Source organism: Oryctolagus cuniculus, chromosome 1 (assembly GCF_051225735.1).
Source record: "Oryctolagus cuniculus isolate XC-2025 breed Fujian yellow rabbit chromosome 1, ASM5122573v1, whole genome shotgun sequence".
Classification (NCBI taxonomy): Eukaryota; Metazoa; Chordata; class Mammalia; order Lagomorpha; family Leporidae; genus Oryctolagus; species Oryctolagus cuniculus.
The window spans coordinates 204,029,318-204,045,988 of NC_142867.1; the positions used below are offsets into that span (position 1 = coordinate 204,029,318).

Consider the following 16,671-nt stretch of genomic DNA (forward strand, 5'->3'; position numbering starts at 1 on the left):
TAATTTGTTTTTCATTTACTACCCTCAGCTTAATCCAAGAAAGCAATTGATCATACCTTTTCTGCGCTCTTCCTCATGGTTAGAAATGTTTTGCTTTAGGGAGTTCACCATTTCTCTGACTTCCATAGATACATATATTTGTTGATAACAAAGCATTAATAATCTTACAAAATGTTAATAGTTATGCATTTTTCATCTTGTAGGAGGTTAATTTGGTGTCAAGAAGATTAAGACCACCTACACTGAAAAATTATATCATGTTAAACACAGAAATTAAAGAAGCTTCAGATTGCAGCACGTTGTGCTTGTTCTTTTTGTTTTTTTAATTCACAAACACTTCTCAGTACATCTATAAAAATGAAGTGTTTTAATGTTTGTTTTCAGATTTCAAACTAAGTTATTTCCATATTAATGATTTATAAAAGGCAAAAGAGAAAGATAGAATACATCTGTGTATTCTAAAGTTTTCAGGAAGACTTATACCAGATAGCACTATTTGGTTTCCTTATTTTGCACACATATGTAAGTGTACACACATACCAAACAGTATGCTCTCCAGTCCCATTCAACTGTATATTCCTATATTCCTTCTCAGTACACATATTCTGCTACCATAACTAATTACGATGCTGTTAGCTGGAGATTTTATTTATATCAGTCTCACCCCCGGTAAGACTATTTGAGGGAGGAGGCCATGTCTTACTTTATTTTATAGTTATTGTCCTGGTGTAGCTCCTGCACTTGGTAAAGACAGTATTTGTTTAAATGCAAACATGAGTGAATCATGCCATAAATGTGGACCTCAAGTTTATTGTGAAGGATATGGTGACCAAAATTGTTGAAGTTAAATTACTAGTTATATTTGTTCATTTTCATTATTCAATTTTTTAAAAAAGATTTATTTATTTATTTGAAAGGCAGAGTTACAGAGAAGCAGAGGCAGAGAGAGAGAGAGAGGTCTTTCATTTGCTGGTTCACTCCCCAAATGGCCTCAATGGCCAGCACTGGGCCAATCCAAAGCAAGGAGCCTGGAGCTTCCTCCAGGTCTCCCATGTGTATATAGGGGCCCAAGGACTTAGGCCATCCTCCGCTGCTTTCCCAGGCCATAGCAGAGAGCTGGATTGGAAGTGGAGCAGCCAGGACTCAAATCGGCACCTATATGGGGTGCCGGCACTACAGGTGGAGGCTTTACCCTCTACACTACAATGCTGGTCCCCATCATTCAACTTTGAAAGCAGGATTTTAGAAGATTTCCTATAAGCTTAATTTCTCAATTTCTTAAGCTTAATTTATCTTATATGCCTGAATTTCTTCATCTCTAAAATGAGATAACACTTCTGATCTTCTAAATGATGATGATGAATCCCTAGATTAATAGAAGGCATTTTGTTTGTTGGAAAAATATGCTCTCTAAGAATTATTATCAACATTATTACTATGAGTCACGCTGCAATGTAGGTGCAAACATCAAATTACTCTTTAGGGATCAGTAGATGTCAGAGGTAGAAAGGCACTTCAAGCCAGTGCTGTGGCTCACTGGGCTGATCCTCCGCCTGCGGCGCCGGCACACGGGGTTCTAGTCCCGGTCGGGGCACCGGATTCTGTCCTGGTTGCTCCTTTTCCAGTCCAGCTCTCTGCTGTGGCCAGGAGTGCAGTGGAGGATGGCCCAAGTGCTTGGGCCCTGCACCTGCAAGGGAGACCAGGGGAAGCACCTGGCTCCTGGCTTTGGATTGGTGCGGCGCACCCGCCGTGGTGGCCATTTGGGGAGTGAACCAACGGAAGGAAGACCTTACTCTCTGTCTCTCTTTCTCACTGTCCACTCTGCCTGTCAAAAAAAAAAAAATGTACTATTATACTAAATGTCAGTAAAGAAGGTATACAAATACCTCTTATTGATAGTATAATTGTGTTTGAGTACATAGGTAAAAAGACTCAAAAAAAAAAATAGAAAGGTACTTCAGAAACTTCTGGTTCATTTCTTTGTTGGGTGAGAAAACTATGTCATGCTTCTTTAGTTCTTTTCTCTTCAAAAGTTTTTCATCATTCTGTTTGCCTTAGCATATTGCCTGGAATCTTTGTCCTATTTTTTTAAGTTAATTATTTTAAGCATAGAGAGAAGAATAAAACACCTAGTACATATAAAACTGAGTAGTTCTTACTTTTGCCTTAGGTTTTTAAATAAAATAAAACACTGTGGATACACTTGAAGTCTTGACTTCATCTTCCAAAATCCCATTCTTTCTCTGTCTCATCGGTCTGTCTTTGGTTTGGAGTTTTCAATTCCCATGCATATTTTTCTACTTTTGCTTTTATGTTCATAAACAATGAGTACTTTGCATGTTTAAGTTTTTAAATAAATGATATTATACTGTGTGTGTATCATTCCCCCAGTTGCTTTTTTGATAACATGTATTTGATATTCATCCATGTCACAACAAGTAGCTGTAGTTCACAGAGGATTACATCCAAATGTCCAAAAGACATTTGAAAAAGTTTACAACATAATTACTAGTTCAGAAAAATGCAAATTAATGCCACATAAGATGTCATTATGCAGTCACTTCAATGTCTAAATGAAAAAGTCTGACAGTCGGGCCGGCACTGTGGCTCACTTGGTTAATCCTCCTCCTGCAGCCCCGGCATCCAATATGGGTGCCAGACAGATTCTAGTCCCGGTTGTTCCTCTTTCAGTCCAGCTCTCTGCTGTGGCCCGGAAGGGCAGTGGAGGATGGCCCAGGTGCTTGGGCCCCTGCACCCACATGGGAGACCAGGAGGAGGCACCTGACTCCTGGCTTCAGATCGGCGCAGTGCTGGCTGTGGTGGCCATTTAGTGAGTGAACCAACAGAGGGAAGACCTTTCTCTCTGTCTCTCTCTCACTGCCTATAACTCTACCTGTCAAATAAATTTTTAAAAAAAATTTTTTAAATAAAAAAAAAGAAAAAGTCTGACAGTCAATACCAGTTGATGGTGAGGATGTGGAACAACTCAATTCTCCAACATTTTTGATGAATGTGTAAACTGATACATCCATTCTAGAAAACTGAGTATATCACCTAAATTAGCTACACACACACACACACACACACACCTACCTCAGTTCACACCTCCAGCCCCTGTAATAAGTACTTCTTTCCAACAAGACGTTCATAAGAATGAGATAATTTTATTTATAATAACAAACATTGTTAATGGCATAAATAGCTGAAATACCTGTCAGTTGGCAAGGAGGTAATTTGTGTTGTATTCCTAAAATGGGATTATATGCAATGAAAAAGAATGAACTACTGATATTCAAACCTGTGAGTGACTTTCATAGGTATTATGTTGGGTGGAAGAAGTCAGATTTTTTTATCTGTATGCTATTTAAATGAATTTCAAGAATAGATAAAACTAATTTATGGTGATTCAAATCAGATTTATGGTTACCTAAGGGAGAGGTAATGAATGACTGAGAAGGGACACAAGGAAGCTTTCAGGAGTGCTGGAAATGTTTTCTGTCTTGATTGGTGGTAGTGGCTACATAAAAATTCACCAACCTGTAAATTAATCTGCATATATATATATATATATATATTTCTGTATGTCAGTCATACCTCAGTGAAATAGTATTTCAAAATGATGAAATGTCCATAAAGTAGTACCCATTATTCATAGGTAGAATGAGGGAGAATGGAATCAAGAATGGGTCTTGGCTTAGGTCCCTATGTACTCAGGTCACATTCCCCAGGCCTTAGCCTCTGGAGCTTTATGAATTCTTTATGTATCTCTTCTCTAATCCAGGGCTTCTCAATCTTGAACATACATCAAAAACCCCTGGAGGGCTTGTTAAAACCCATATTTCTATGTCATATCTCCAGTATTTCAGCATATTTTATTTTATTTTATTGGAGTGACAGAGCACTCCCATCTGCTAGTTCACTTCCCAAGTGCCCACAACGGGAATGGGCCAGGCTGAAGCCAGGAGCCAGGACCTCAGTCCAGATCTCCTTCATGGATGGCAGAAAACCAGTTACCTGAGCCATCATTGTTGCCTCCCTGTGACTGCATTAGCAGGAAGCCAGATTTCTTAAGTCAGTAAGACTGGTTTTCTTATTTACCAAGTTCCCAAGTGACGAGGATGATAATGCAAGTGATAACTTTTGCAAAATCACTGTTCTGTTCACCTTTGTTTTTGTATGTCTTCTCCATTTTCAACTCCATTGACTTATTTTTTAACATTTGTTTCTTTATTTGAAAGGCAGAAATACAGAGAGAAGGAGAGAGTCTTCCATTTGCTGGTTCACTCCCCAAATGGCTACAGTGGCCCCAATTGGGCCAGGCTGAAGTTAGGAACCAGCAGTTTCTGCAGGTCTTCCATGTGGGTGTGGAGTCCTAGGCACTTGAGCCACCTCCCCTGCTTTCTCAGGCATGTTAGCAAGGAGGTGGATTGCAAGTGGAGCAGCCAGGTCTCAAACTTGGCACCCATAAGGGATGCCAGCCCTGCAGGTGGAGGCTTAACCTATACCACAGCACCGGCCCCACATTCCATTGACTTCATACCTTCTAGGTACCTTACCTCTTAGATTCTTTTCATTGGTATTGCTGGTTTTTAAGAATTACTCAGAGGTAGGATATACTAGTCAAACAACAATTTTGAGAGGAAGTTATTGAGTTCAGTTATGAACAGGTTGAATTTACCAACCATGGGACATCTTGCTAGTAATAACTAGCATGAATTTTGAATTACTAGTTTGGATCTCCCAATCAGGTATGAACTAAAATCAGGGAATTTTTTTAAAGATTTATTTTATTTATTTGAAAATCAGAGTTACCCAGAGAGAAAAAGAGAGGCAGAGAGAAAGAGGTCTTCTAACTGCTGGTTCACTCCCCAATTGGCTGCAATGGCTGGAACTGTGCCAATCTGAAGCCAGGAGCCAGGAACTTCCTCTGGGTTTTCCCACATGGGTTCAGGGGCCCAAGGACTTGGGCCATCTTCTACTGCTTTCCCAGGCCATAACAGAGAGCTGGATTAGAAGTGGAGCAGCCAGGACTCAAACCGGCATCCATATGGGATGCCAGCACTGCAGGCAGTGGCTTTACCCACTATGCCACAGCACTGGCCCCAAATCAGGAGTTTTTAGTGAATATAGAAGTAACAAGAGTAAATGTAGTGCTCAGGTATGGTGTATAGATGGGAAGAGGATCAGAAATAGAAACAACACAGTAGTCAAGGATTTTTTAAACTTACAAAGGCATCAGTAAACAGGGAAGAAAAACTAGATCAGATTGGTGCTGTGGAATCAGTGACAAGTTTCAAGCACAAGAGGACCCCATTTCTCTTTCATCTTTTTAATGATACCAGTACATGAAGAGCTCCTTTCATATAAGTGACTTAATAAATATTTTAAATTAATGGATGGGTATAAATATGATAAGAATTGGAGAGCTTCTGTTGCATATTTCAGATAGAAAGTAATAGCATGAGCAGTGGGTATTAATGGACATGGAAACTAGATCAGTCTGAGTAAGTGGGAAGTGAAGATGAGAAGACAATAAATAGATGGGAATGAGTGATTAATAGGATTGTTGATGGAGAAAATTTTTAAGATGACAGATTTTTGTGTCTTTAGAAAATTTTAATATGGCCGGCACCTTGGCTTACTTGGCTAATTCTCCGCCTGAGGCGCCGGCACCCTGGGTTCTAGTCCCGGTTGGGGTGCCAGATTCTGTCCAGCTCTCTGCTGTGGCCTGGGAAGCCAGTGGAGGATGGTCCAAGTGCTTGGACCCTGCACCCGCATGGGAGACCAGGAGGAAGCACCTGGCTCCTGGCTTCAGATCGGCACAGTGTGCTGGCCGCAACACCCCGGCTGTAGCAGCCATTTAGGGGGTGAACCAATGGAAGGAAGACCATTTTCTCTGTCTCTGTCTCTCTCTCTGTCTAAATCTGCCTGTCAAAAAAAAATTAAAAAAAGAAAATTTTAATATCATGAACCTCACTTCATGTAATCATCACCAAGCTTCAATAATTATTAATTCATAAACTTGTTTCATTTATATACTCCATCTAGATTACTTTAAAGCAAACTATTCTTTCCATCATAAATATATATATATCTCTAAACAGAGCAAATATATTTTAGATATCTCATAGTACCATTGTACCCAAAATTGAATTAGTAATTCCTTAAAATTTGTTAAATATAGTAAATGTTCAAATTTTCCTGATTGTGTCTTAAATTTCTTAATAGTTTATTTGTTCAAATCAGACCCTAAACAAGGTCTACCCATTTCATTTGGCTGACAAATGTTTTAAGTCTCTTGCAGTCTCACAATAAGAGGTGAGATTAATTCTGTAAGGCTCACCTAACTCATAGATTGTGAATATTGAACAGAATTGAAACACTGGTTGTTGATCTATATGCCAGAGACCTTGGAAGACAAATAAGTTATATATAGTTTCTACAAATATGTGTAGGTATGAAACACTATCTGAACACTACATCAATAATCTTACAAAAATAGATATTTTCCAGTTGTATTTAAAAATTGGTGTGATTAATAAAATAATATTTCATTTAAAATTGTAATTTGATTCCATTTTTTTCAATCAACAAAAACTAAAAGTAAACATCAACATTAAGGTTTTTTCTTTTGCTTGTGAATGGGTGTGTTTGTTTGTTTTACTTGTTTTTTAATTTAAAAAAGTGCTAAACTTAAGACTGAGATCCACTCTAATAATATGTAAGTATAAGGTACTTAATTTATAAGTAACTATAATTGGGAATAACAAGTAGATTTGGTCTATCTGTTAGCTTTAATGTTCTTTAATAAAAAATTCTTATTTTGGAAATATAGACAACACTTATACATTTAACCTTAGAACAACTTTGGAATTTTTTATACAAAATATTATATTTGAGTTGAAGAAATATTATTGTATGCCCCAGCAATTAATGTTCCTACACACAACTCCAATCCTTTCTGGGTCTGTCATTTGCCTAAACAAATTTGTCTTTTTTTTTTTTTTAATCAATAGAGATGAATATAAGCTTTTCTTACAAGTTTTCTTAAATGTTCCTCTTTTCTGGAACCTTGTAAATAGTTTTGATAATAAGACTCTAACCCCAAAATTTTATTGATATTGAGTTTTATTTTAATATTATTTTTATTGATATTCTTTGTCTAGACATTATTTATCCAAATTCAAACTAACAAAAATTTGTAAGGAGAGATAGCTTTTACAAACATATTTTGTGCTTCATTGTTTTCTAGTACAAGGTACAGATGATGACTCATTTGTTTGGATTTTGTATTTTGTTTTGTTTTGTGTTGTTTTAATGAAGCACAGTGTGATTTAATTCCCCTGGGCATACTTTTTTTTCAGTTCTTGTGCTTCCTTGCTTTTCTGGTTCATTGAAATACTGATCACTTGTACCTTTAAGATTTTCTCTTCACTCCTGTGATACTTCAGTAACTTCTTTTTCTCCTACTCTTCAGATAGTTCATTTGTTTTCCTTACTGACTCGTTTAAGAGGAGTTCTGTGCCAAGATAAAAATTTCTGTATATTCCATTCTCCTGAAGTCTCATCTACTTGTGTAACTTTGAACTGTTGTCTCTCAAATCTTTGTGTTTAGCCCCAACCTTTCTCCCTAATTTCAACTTTTATTTCCAGCTGTCTTCTAGAAATCTCTGCCTGTATGTATTTCTAAGATCTCAATTTCAGCATATCTAAAATGAGGCTTTTCCATTTTTGCCTGTAACCAACCTTGCATCTGATTTTTAAAATAATTTATTGAAGTAAAATCATGCAATAAAAAATTAACCATTTTAAAGTGAACAATTCAGGGAGATTTTATACATTTGTAATGTGCCTAATTCTGAAGCATTTCCACCATTCTAAAGTGAAATCTCTTACCCATCAGTTTCTTCCCATTGCCCACACTCTCCAACCCCCTACTAATCACAAATATGCATTCTGTTTCTAGGAATTTATCTCTTGTAAATATTTCATTAAGTGGAATCATATATAACTTTTATACCGGACTTTTTTCACTTAACCTAATATTTTTGCAGTTCACCCAGATTATCACATGTATCAGTGTGTATCACATGATTATCACACATATCAGTATTATTTTTAAAGATAAATAATATTTTCTACTGTATATATAAAACAATTTGTTTATCTCTTCATCCATGGACATTTATTTGGGCAGCTTCCTCCTCTTGGATGTTGTAAGTGGTGCTTCTGTGAATATGTGTGTACATGTATTTGTTTGAATACCTGTTTGCAATTCTTCCATCTGATTATCTTTTATCATTTTATGGTATTAATACTCAGTCATCCAGGTTAGAACCCTCATAGCACATAGTAGCTGCTAAATATTTATTGGTTGAATAGATTTGTTAAATCAATGTGTTGAATGAGTTTTTTATTTCTTTCTCCTTTACTGCTCCTACTGCTTCTAATCATCTGTTAACTCTGAATTATAGTCTTCCCTCTGCCACTAACTGGTTTTTTATCTTTAGGCAAAACATAACATTTGTATGCTTAATCTTCCTCTCTGTAAAATGAATTTCTTGAACCACAAGCATAAACAAAGTCAAAAGACAACCTGGAAAATACATTTTAAGTTACAGCAAAGAGCAAATATGAATTGCTCCTTGGAATTGAAGAGAAAGTTAAACAACCCCAGAGAGAAATTCACATTTAAGGAAATTCACATGTGCCTCAATTATATGAAAATATTTTCAAATCTGCTTATAAAAGAAATACAAAAACTGGCATTGTAGCCTAGCAGGTAAAACCACCACCTGTGACACCGACATCACTTACGGGCACCAGTTCGTGTCCCTGCTGCTCCACTTTGGATCCAGCTCCCTGCTAATGACCTGCAAAAGTCATAGGAAGATGGTCGACATGTTTGGGCCCCTGCCACTCACATGGGAGACTTGGACGAAGATCATGGCTCCTGGTTTCAGCCTGATTGTGTGCTAGCCTTTGTGGCCATCTGGAAAGTGAACCAGCAGATAGAAGATCTCTCTCTCATCTCTCTCCCTCTATCTCTGTAAATCTGACTTTCAAAATAAGTAAATAAATGAATCTATTTTTTTTTTAAAAAAAAAGGAGAAATGTAATTTAAAACTATACTAAGATACTTTTTTTTCTCACACATCAACTCACTGTGTTCATGAAGCTGGGATACCTGTCTCAATGACAAATCCATACACCTTTGACCAAGCAAGCCTATTTCTGATCATTTATCCTAGAGATAAATCTGCATAAGGAAGAAATTATATGTGTAAAATATTATTTATGGCAGCAATATTTATAAAAACAATTTTGGAAAACAATGCAATTGTCCATCAATGGGAATCAGGTTAAAAAAATTATATGCTACACTTCTACAGTAGAAAACCATGGGACTATGAAGAGAATGATGATGCTTCTAGCTATTAAAATGAAAACATCTTGGGGCCAGTGTTTTGGCACAGCAGGTTAAACTGCTGCCTTTGATGCTGGCATCCCATGAGAATGCCTATTCAAGTCCCAGCTGTTCCACTTCTGAACCAGCTCCCTGCTAATGTATCTGGGAAAGCAGCAGCAGATGGCCCGAGTATTTGGCCTTACCATCCATATGGGAGACTTGAATGAAGTTCCAGGCTCCTCGATTTGGCTTGGCCTGGCCCAACCCTGGTCACTGCGGCCATTTGGGAAGTAAATCTAAAAACAAGAAAAAGAATTGTGTTTTATGTTGTTACCCATACCTTTTGCTTCAGTTTATTAAACATTTTCAGTGTGTACAACTAGGCTTCTCTGGAACTGCATTCACTTGTTAGTCCATTTTAAGATAATTTAGTTAAGTGCTCACTGTACCACAAACTATGTAACCAATATCTGAAGATATCTAAAAAATAATGATATCTGAAGAGTAAGCAATTAGTGATAGTTCATGGGGTTTTTGGCTGTCCTGTTTGTAAACGAAGGCACCAAAAGGTATTTGTGATACCCACATTCCTTAGAAATGTAGGAAAGTCTCAGCATATTAAATATTTACATTCTAGAATCTTAGTGATCTCTCAAGAAATGAAAATCTGTGCGTCTGAGATGAGCCATGTTTAGACACCTAGTACTTGACCCTGGTAGGCTTCAACCACAGCTAGGCTGCTTTTTCAAGGCAGTGAGAAAGTCCTCTTCTAAAGAATCTTTGCTTCCTTATATTCTAGCTTCTGGGGTTTCCAAACTAGCGAATGTTGTCTTCTTGCACATATTTAGAATCTAGGTATAAACCTCTCCTGCCATTTTGCAGTATAGAAATATTTTTTTCAATTAGGTCTTATTTATTTATCTTACATTTATCATGCCATGAATTCATAAGGAATGGGTTCCAGCAACTCAGGCTCCTTTCCATTGGTTCTGACAAAGTGGGCTTCTCTAGGTGGAGCAGGCTGACGCTTTAGTTGAACCCAGGTACCCTTCTCTTTGGCTTCCTTCTTTTGCTGATCATTTTCCTTCACACGTTTCAAGAAGCTATCTCGGCTCTTAGAGTGCTTAATGTGTTCAATACGCACATTTATTCTCTTGGCAAAAATCTTGCCCTTCACTTGTTTGTTTACAACAATGCCAACAGCATGCTGGGTAACATTGTAGACTCTTCCAGTTTTTCCATGGTAACATTTATGGGGCATTCCTTTTTGAACAGTACCCATTTCCTTGATGTCCACAATGTCACCTTTCTTGTAAATGCACATGTATGTGGCCAAAGGAACAACTCCATGTTTTCTGAAAGGCCTGGAGAACATGTACCAGGTACCTCACCTCTTTCCCTTTGTGTTTGTCATCTTGGCAAATTACTGGAAGATGGCGGCTCCGGCCGAAAGGAAAGGACTAGAAATATTTTTAGATATTTAAGATTTCACATTCCAATTGGTGTTCCAGTCAAAACTGGAATTGATCTGCTTTTAAACAAATCTAAGAACTGAAATAAAAACTTGTCTGTCTTTTAATACTTTGATTTTAGTTCATGTACTTCTGCTTGCCTAGATAAAATTTATCATCACAGGGAACAAAAAACGTGTCAGTGCATCTTGGTTGAAATGACTTTTTTGGATTTTTGTAACACGATTGTACTATGAAAAAAAAAAAAAACAACAACAAACTTCAGATCCAGCGCTGTGGCTCAATGGGTTAAAGCCCAGACCTGCAACACCAGCATCCCATATGCCCTCTGGTTCCAGTCCTGGCTGCTACTTCCTGTGCAGCTTCCTGCTAGTGCACCTGGGAAAGCAGTGGAGAATGGCCCAGGTGCTTTTAGGCACCTGCACCTATGTGAGAGAGCTAGAAGAAACTCCTGCCTGGTTCCTGGCTTCAGCTTGGCTCAGCCATGGCTGTTGTGACCATTTGGCGAATGAACCAGTGGATGGAGGATCTCTGTCTCTCCTTCTCTCTCTGTAACTCTGGCTTTCAAATACATAAATAAATGAATATTTTTTTTTAAAAAAACCTTCATTTAGCCTAATGATAGCTTCATAGCAGTTGGAATAGTTATGTATTATCCATTTTCTATATAAGTAAACTGAAATATAGTTTGGTCAATTTCTTCAAGGCCACTTTGTCACTTCCAGAGTCAGGAATTACATTGGTTTTTGGTTCTCATCTTGGTGCTCCTGATACTGCTCCACTGAAAGAAAATTTATGTATTCTCCTGATGCCTACTCAGACTATTGGTTCTTCCAACCAAGAGAAATTCCTAAGTCCAATTTTCCTATCAAACCTCAAAGATGTACCTAAGGGTTTCATTCTCGTGAACCATACTTGGAATTTGAACTCAAAGCATCTTCCTTTAAATCCATTGTTTTTCTTTCTGTTGTCATACATCTCAGACATTGTAGAACAGCCTCAAAGATTGCATTTTAGAACCTTTGTGGCTTGTAGAATTTTGTTTTAAACATGATTATGTGTCCTACAACTGTATTCATTTTCCAGACATCTTTATCTCTTCAGTGACCCTTGCTTTCACCACGGCATGAAAATACAAACATCTGGCTTTCTATGAATAGATTCAGAGATCCCCACAAGCCTAGATTCCCATGGAAACCAATCAAAAACTAAATGGAAAAGAAAGAGTATATATTGAATTTCTCTGAGACCTACAGCTTGTTTTTCATTAGACTCATGCTGATTTCTTTTAAACTCTGGGCACAGAGCCAATGAATATTTTTATGGCTGATAAAAAGGAACTTCAGATCCATTTACTTTCATGTAACCTTTTAAAAATTAATTTTGTATATAACAGAAATTCCAAAGAAAACTTGAGCATTAATTTTCTAATTATCTTCTTATTTTCTAGGACCATAGTTGCTCACATAATTTCCTTTTCTTTTTCTCCAGCTCATATTTTACTGTTCAAAAAAAGAGGGAATCAGGGGCTTATTATCCCATAGTATGAACATTGTCAGTCCCTAGGTACAACATTTTTTCTGAGACCAGTCAGAACTCTTTGTACTTCTCTTGGGTGTTAAGCTTTTACAAGGCCCAAATGATCTTTCACAAATATGATGGCCAAATTAGAACCAAAATGCCAAAGAAAGGAGGATCTAGAGACTCAGGGTGGTGATAGGTAGGAAGAACAGGTTGTAATTTTTAATGAGGCAATCAAAATAGTGTTCATTCAAAGAAAGAGAGAGAGAGAGATCTTTCATCTGCTGGTTCACCCTCTAAATGCTTCAATAGCCAAGGCTGGGCCAGGGTGAAGCTATACTTCAGTTTACTTATCAGGAGCTTCATCCAGGTTTCCCATGTGTGTGGCAGGGGCCCAAATACTTAGTCAACTTCCTCTGCTTTCCCAAGCCATTAGCAGGGAGTTGGATTGAAAGTGGAGCAGCTGGAATGCAAACCAGCGCCCATATGAGATGCTGGCATCACAGGCAGTGGCTTAACCCATTATGCCACAACACCAATCCCAAAATAATGATATTTAAGCAACATTTAAAGGAGGTGAGGAAATTAGCTGTGTGAACACCTAAGGGAAGGACATTCATGCGAGGTAAAAGTGATAGTTAGAACAGAGGCTTTCAGATGACAGCATGCCTGGAATGTTTGCAGAATAGCAAGAAGGCTGGTATGAATTAGCCTTATAATGAAGGCACAATGAGAGAGCCAAAGGTAATGAGGAAAGAGAAGCAATGAAAATCATATCCTGTAGGACTTTGTAGGCCAATTTTAAGAATATATTTTCACTCTCAATGAGATGAAGAGTCATTGGCAGGTTTTGAGGACAGGAGTGACACGCTCTGTCAAATGTCTTAAAAGAATCATTCTGACCTCATTCTGACCAGGTAAAGTTTTCTTCAGTTTTAGTACTGTCTATTCCTTCCCCCACTCCTCATGTAATCCCCTGCAGTAGAAATGCAAATATTTGTGTACATAACATTGAAAATGTTTACCTAGAACCTAATAACCTAATAACAAGAGCAGTCTGATGAGCCCAGAATGACTTATCACTGTTGACATGTTGTCAACCAAATACAGTTGATTTGTGTTGAAGATTTTTCAAATAAGTGTGCTTTATACTCACTACTGCTTAAACTACATCCTGTGTCCATATTTTTGTGGTTTCGGAACAAAATGCAGCATCTTACTATATCTATATTTTGAGCTTTCCCAGACTTACTTAGGTAGAGTTGACCATCCCCTTTCTTGTTAATCCTGTACCTTGTATACCAAACCACTTCTATCACTTATCACACAGAAAGATATTTAATTGTTTATGTATTTAATTGCCCCATCTATGATGACCATCTTTTTTTAAGATTTTTTTTTTTGAAAGAGTTACAAAGAAAAAGAGAGAGACAGAGATCCTCCATCCGCTGGCTACAGATGGCTACAATAGCCAGAATGGGGTCAGACCAAAGTCAGGAGACAGGAATATCAACTGGATCTCCTATATGAGAGGCAGGGGCTCAAGCACTTGGGGCATCTTCTGCTGCTTTTCCTAGGCCAGTAGCAGGAGGCTGAATTGGAAGTGGAGCAGCCAGGACAGGAATCTGCACCCACATGGGATGCTGGCATATCAGGCCATCCCTTTACCCACTATACCACAACGCCAGCCCCATGATGAACATCTTAATATGGAAGGGTATCTTAATCATTTTGTTCCCGATGTCTAGTACTTAATACTCTATCAGTGATTGATGAATTGAATTGGGTTCATCATGCAACCCTATCAAGGTCCTCTCAATTCCTGAGTTTGCTGTTCAGCATAGTTGATGTCCCTCTCACTTATGAGTCACTGGTATTCTCATTCTGATCTTTGATATCAAAATAGTTGTACTTATAGAAAAGCTTTATTATTAAAACACTAGCGGGGCCAGTGCTGTGGCTCACTTGGTTAATCCTCCACCTGCGGCGCTGGCATCCCATATGGGCACCAGGTTCTAGTCCTGGTTGCTCCTCTTCTAGTCCAGCTCTCTGCTGTGGCCCAGGAAGGCTGTAGAGGATGGCCCAAGTGCTTGGGCCCCTGCACCCGCATGGGAGACCAGGAAGAAGCACCTGGCTCCTGGCTTCAGATTGGCGCAGCACTGGCCATAGCAGCCATCTGGGGAGTGAACCAATGGAAGGAAGACTTTTCTCTGTCTCTCTCTCACTAACTCTGTCTGTCAAAAAAAAAAAAAAAAAAAACAGTGCTAAAATCAACTTATCTAATTTAAAATATCGTTTTAACTAGAACTTGTGAAAAACTTTATATAATCTAACAAGAACTGTTTTTTCACTACTCTAATTCTGACGAGTATGACATTTATTCATTTTTTCAACAAATACATAAATTTTTAGTATGTATAGATTTTAAACTGGTATTCTGTGTGTGTGTGCATGTGTGTGTGTGCATGTATAGAAACATGCTCTAAATTGTTGTTCAAGGACCAGTGGTTGTGGCATAGCAGGGTAAGGTGCCACCTGTGATGCTGACATGCTGTGTGGGTACTGGTTCATGTCCCAGTTGCTCCACTTCCAATCCCAGTTACCTGCTAATGAATCTGGGAAAGCAATGGAAGATGACCCAAGTACCTGGGCCCCTGCCACCCATGTGGGAGACCAGGAAGAAGCTCCTAGCTTCAGCCTGACCCAGCCCTGGCTATTGTGGACATTTGGGGAGTAAATCAACAGATGGGAGATCTGTCCCTCTGTAACTCTGCCTTTCAAATAAATAAATAAATCCTTTTAAAATGGCTGTTTAATGGAATGGTAATTTGTATTCATATTATAAAATGTTAAAGATACCAAGAAGGTTTACAAGGAATAATCCAGGAGTGGGGAAAACGTTTTATCTGTGAATCAAAATGTAGACGTGAAAAGAAAAAGATTAGTAAATATGGCTACAGAGATAAGAAATCCTTTTTCCTTCCAGAAAACATGATAAGCAAAGTAGAAGAATAACCAGAAACAATATTTGCAAGTTATTTAGTAAGTAAAGGGTTAATGCTGCTAACATATAAAATGAAAAAGAACAATGACCCCATAGAAGCTGAGCAAGAGATGTAAATAGATAGTACACAAAAAAGGAAATGCAAACAGCTCTTAGACATATGAAAATATGCTCAGTATCATTCATCATAAGAGAAATGCAGATGAAAATTACAATGAGATAACATGTTTCATCTCTCAAACTGGCAAAACCCTGGAAGTTTGACAACATGTTCTGATAACAAAACTGCAGGAAAATGAGCACTCACATGTTGCTGAAGAAAATGAAAATGATACTCATAAAATAGTATTAACAAAATTAAACAGAATATGCATTTACCTTTTACCCTGTATTTCCATTCCTGGGAATCTATCCTGTATATGCATGTTAAAAAATAAGAAATGATTTATGCACAAAATTATTTAACTGCAAATTTATTTTTTTCAAACCAATGTTTCTTTTCTTTTCTTTTTTTTTTTTTTTTTATTTGAGAGGTAGCGTTACAGGCAGTGAGAGGAAGAGAGAGAGAGAAAGGTCTTCTTTCCATTGGTTCACTCCCCAAATGGCCACAACGGCTGGAGCTGTGCCGATCAGGAGCCAGGAGCTTCTTTCTGGTCTCCCACACAAGTGCAGGGGCCCGAGGATTTGGGCCATCTTCTACTGCTTTCCCAGGCCTTAGCAGAGAGCAGGGTTGGAAGAGGAGCAGCTGGGACTAGAACTGGTGCCCATATGGGATGTCAGCGCCACAGGTGAAAGATTAAATTACTGTGCCATGGCGCTGAACCCGACTTTATTTGTAATATAGAAATTCTTAAAAGTTAGTGCATTTTTAGATGATTGGTTGGTAAACAAGAATATATCCACATGATGGAATATTATGTGTTTGTAAAATGTAATGAGAAGTATTTTTATATAATATTATAAAATCATCTCCAGGAATAGAAGAAAACCCAAATGAGGAATATCTTGTGTGATATTTTATAGTTCATACATAGCTATATAGTGGCTCTAATACACACGATTTCTTTTTCCAGAAAAGGAAATGATAATAACTGTTTCCTTATGTTTTCAAAAGATGGAAGAAAAGTAAACAATGAGTAAAGATGCTTACCTAATGGGAAGAGAAGGAGATAGTGTCGAGGGGACAGGGATGCAAGCTAGACTTCACTGAAAATATCTTGTTCTAATGTTTTGATTTCAAAATTCTGTTAATGACTTCTGTAATT

At 37.8% G+C, this 16,671-nt stretch overlaps 1 protein-coding gene and 1 pseudogene across 7 annotated transcripts in view; one reads left to right on the forward strand and one right to left on the reverse strand.

Annotated features, from left to right (window-relative positions):
• Positions 1-16,671, forward strand: part of INVS (inversin) — a 178,813-nt gene that overhangs the window by 35,538 nt on the left and 126,604 nt on the right. The gene's annotated exons all lie outside the window — the stretch shown is intronic.
• On the reverse strand, positions 10,302-14,655 carry LOC108178579 (large ribosomal subunit protein eL21 pseudogene; annotated as a pseudogene). Its single transcript, XR_016211181.1, has one exon. The product of XR_016211181.1 is annotated as a large ribosomal subunit protein eL21 pseudogene (transcript).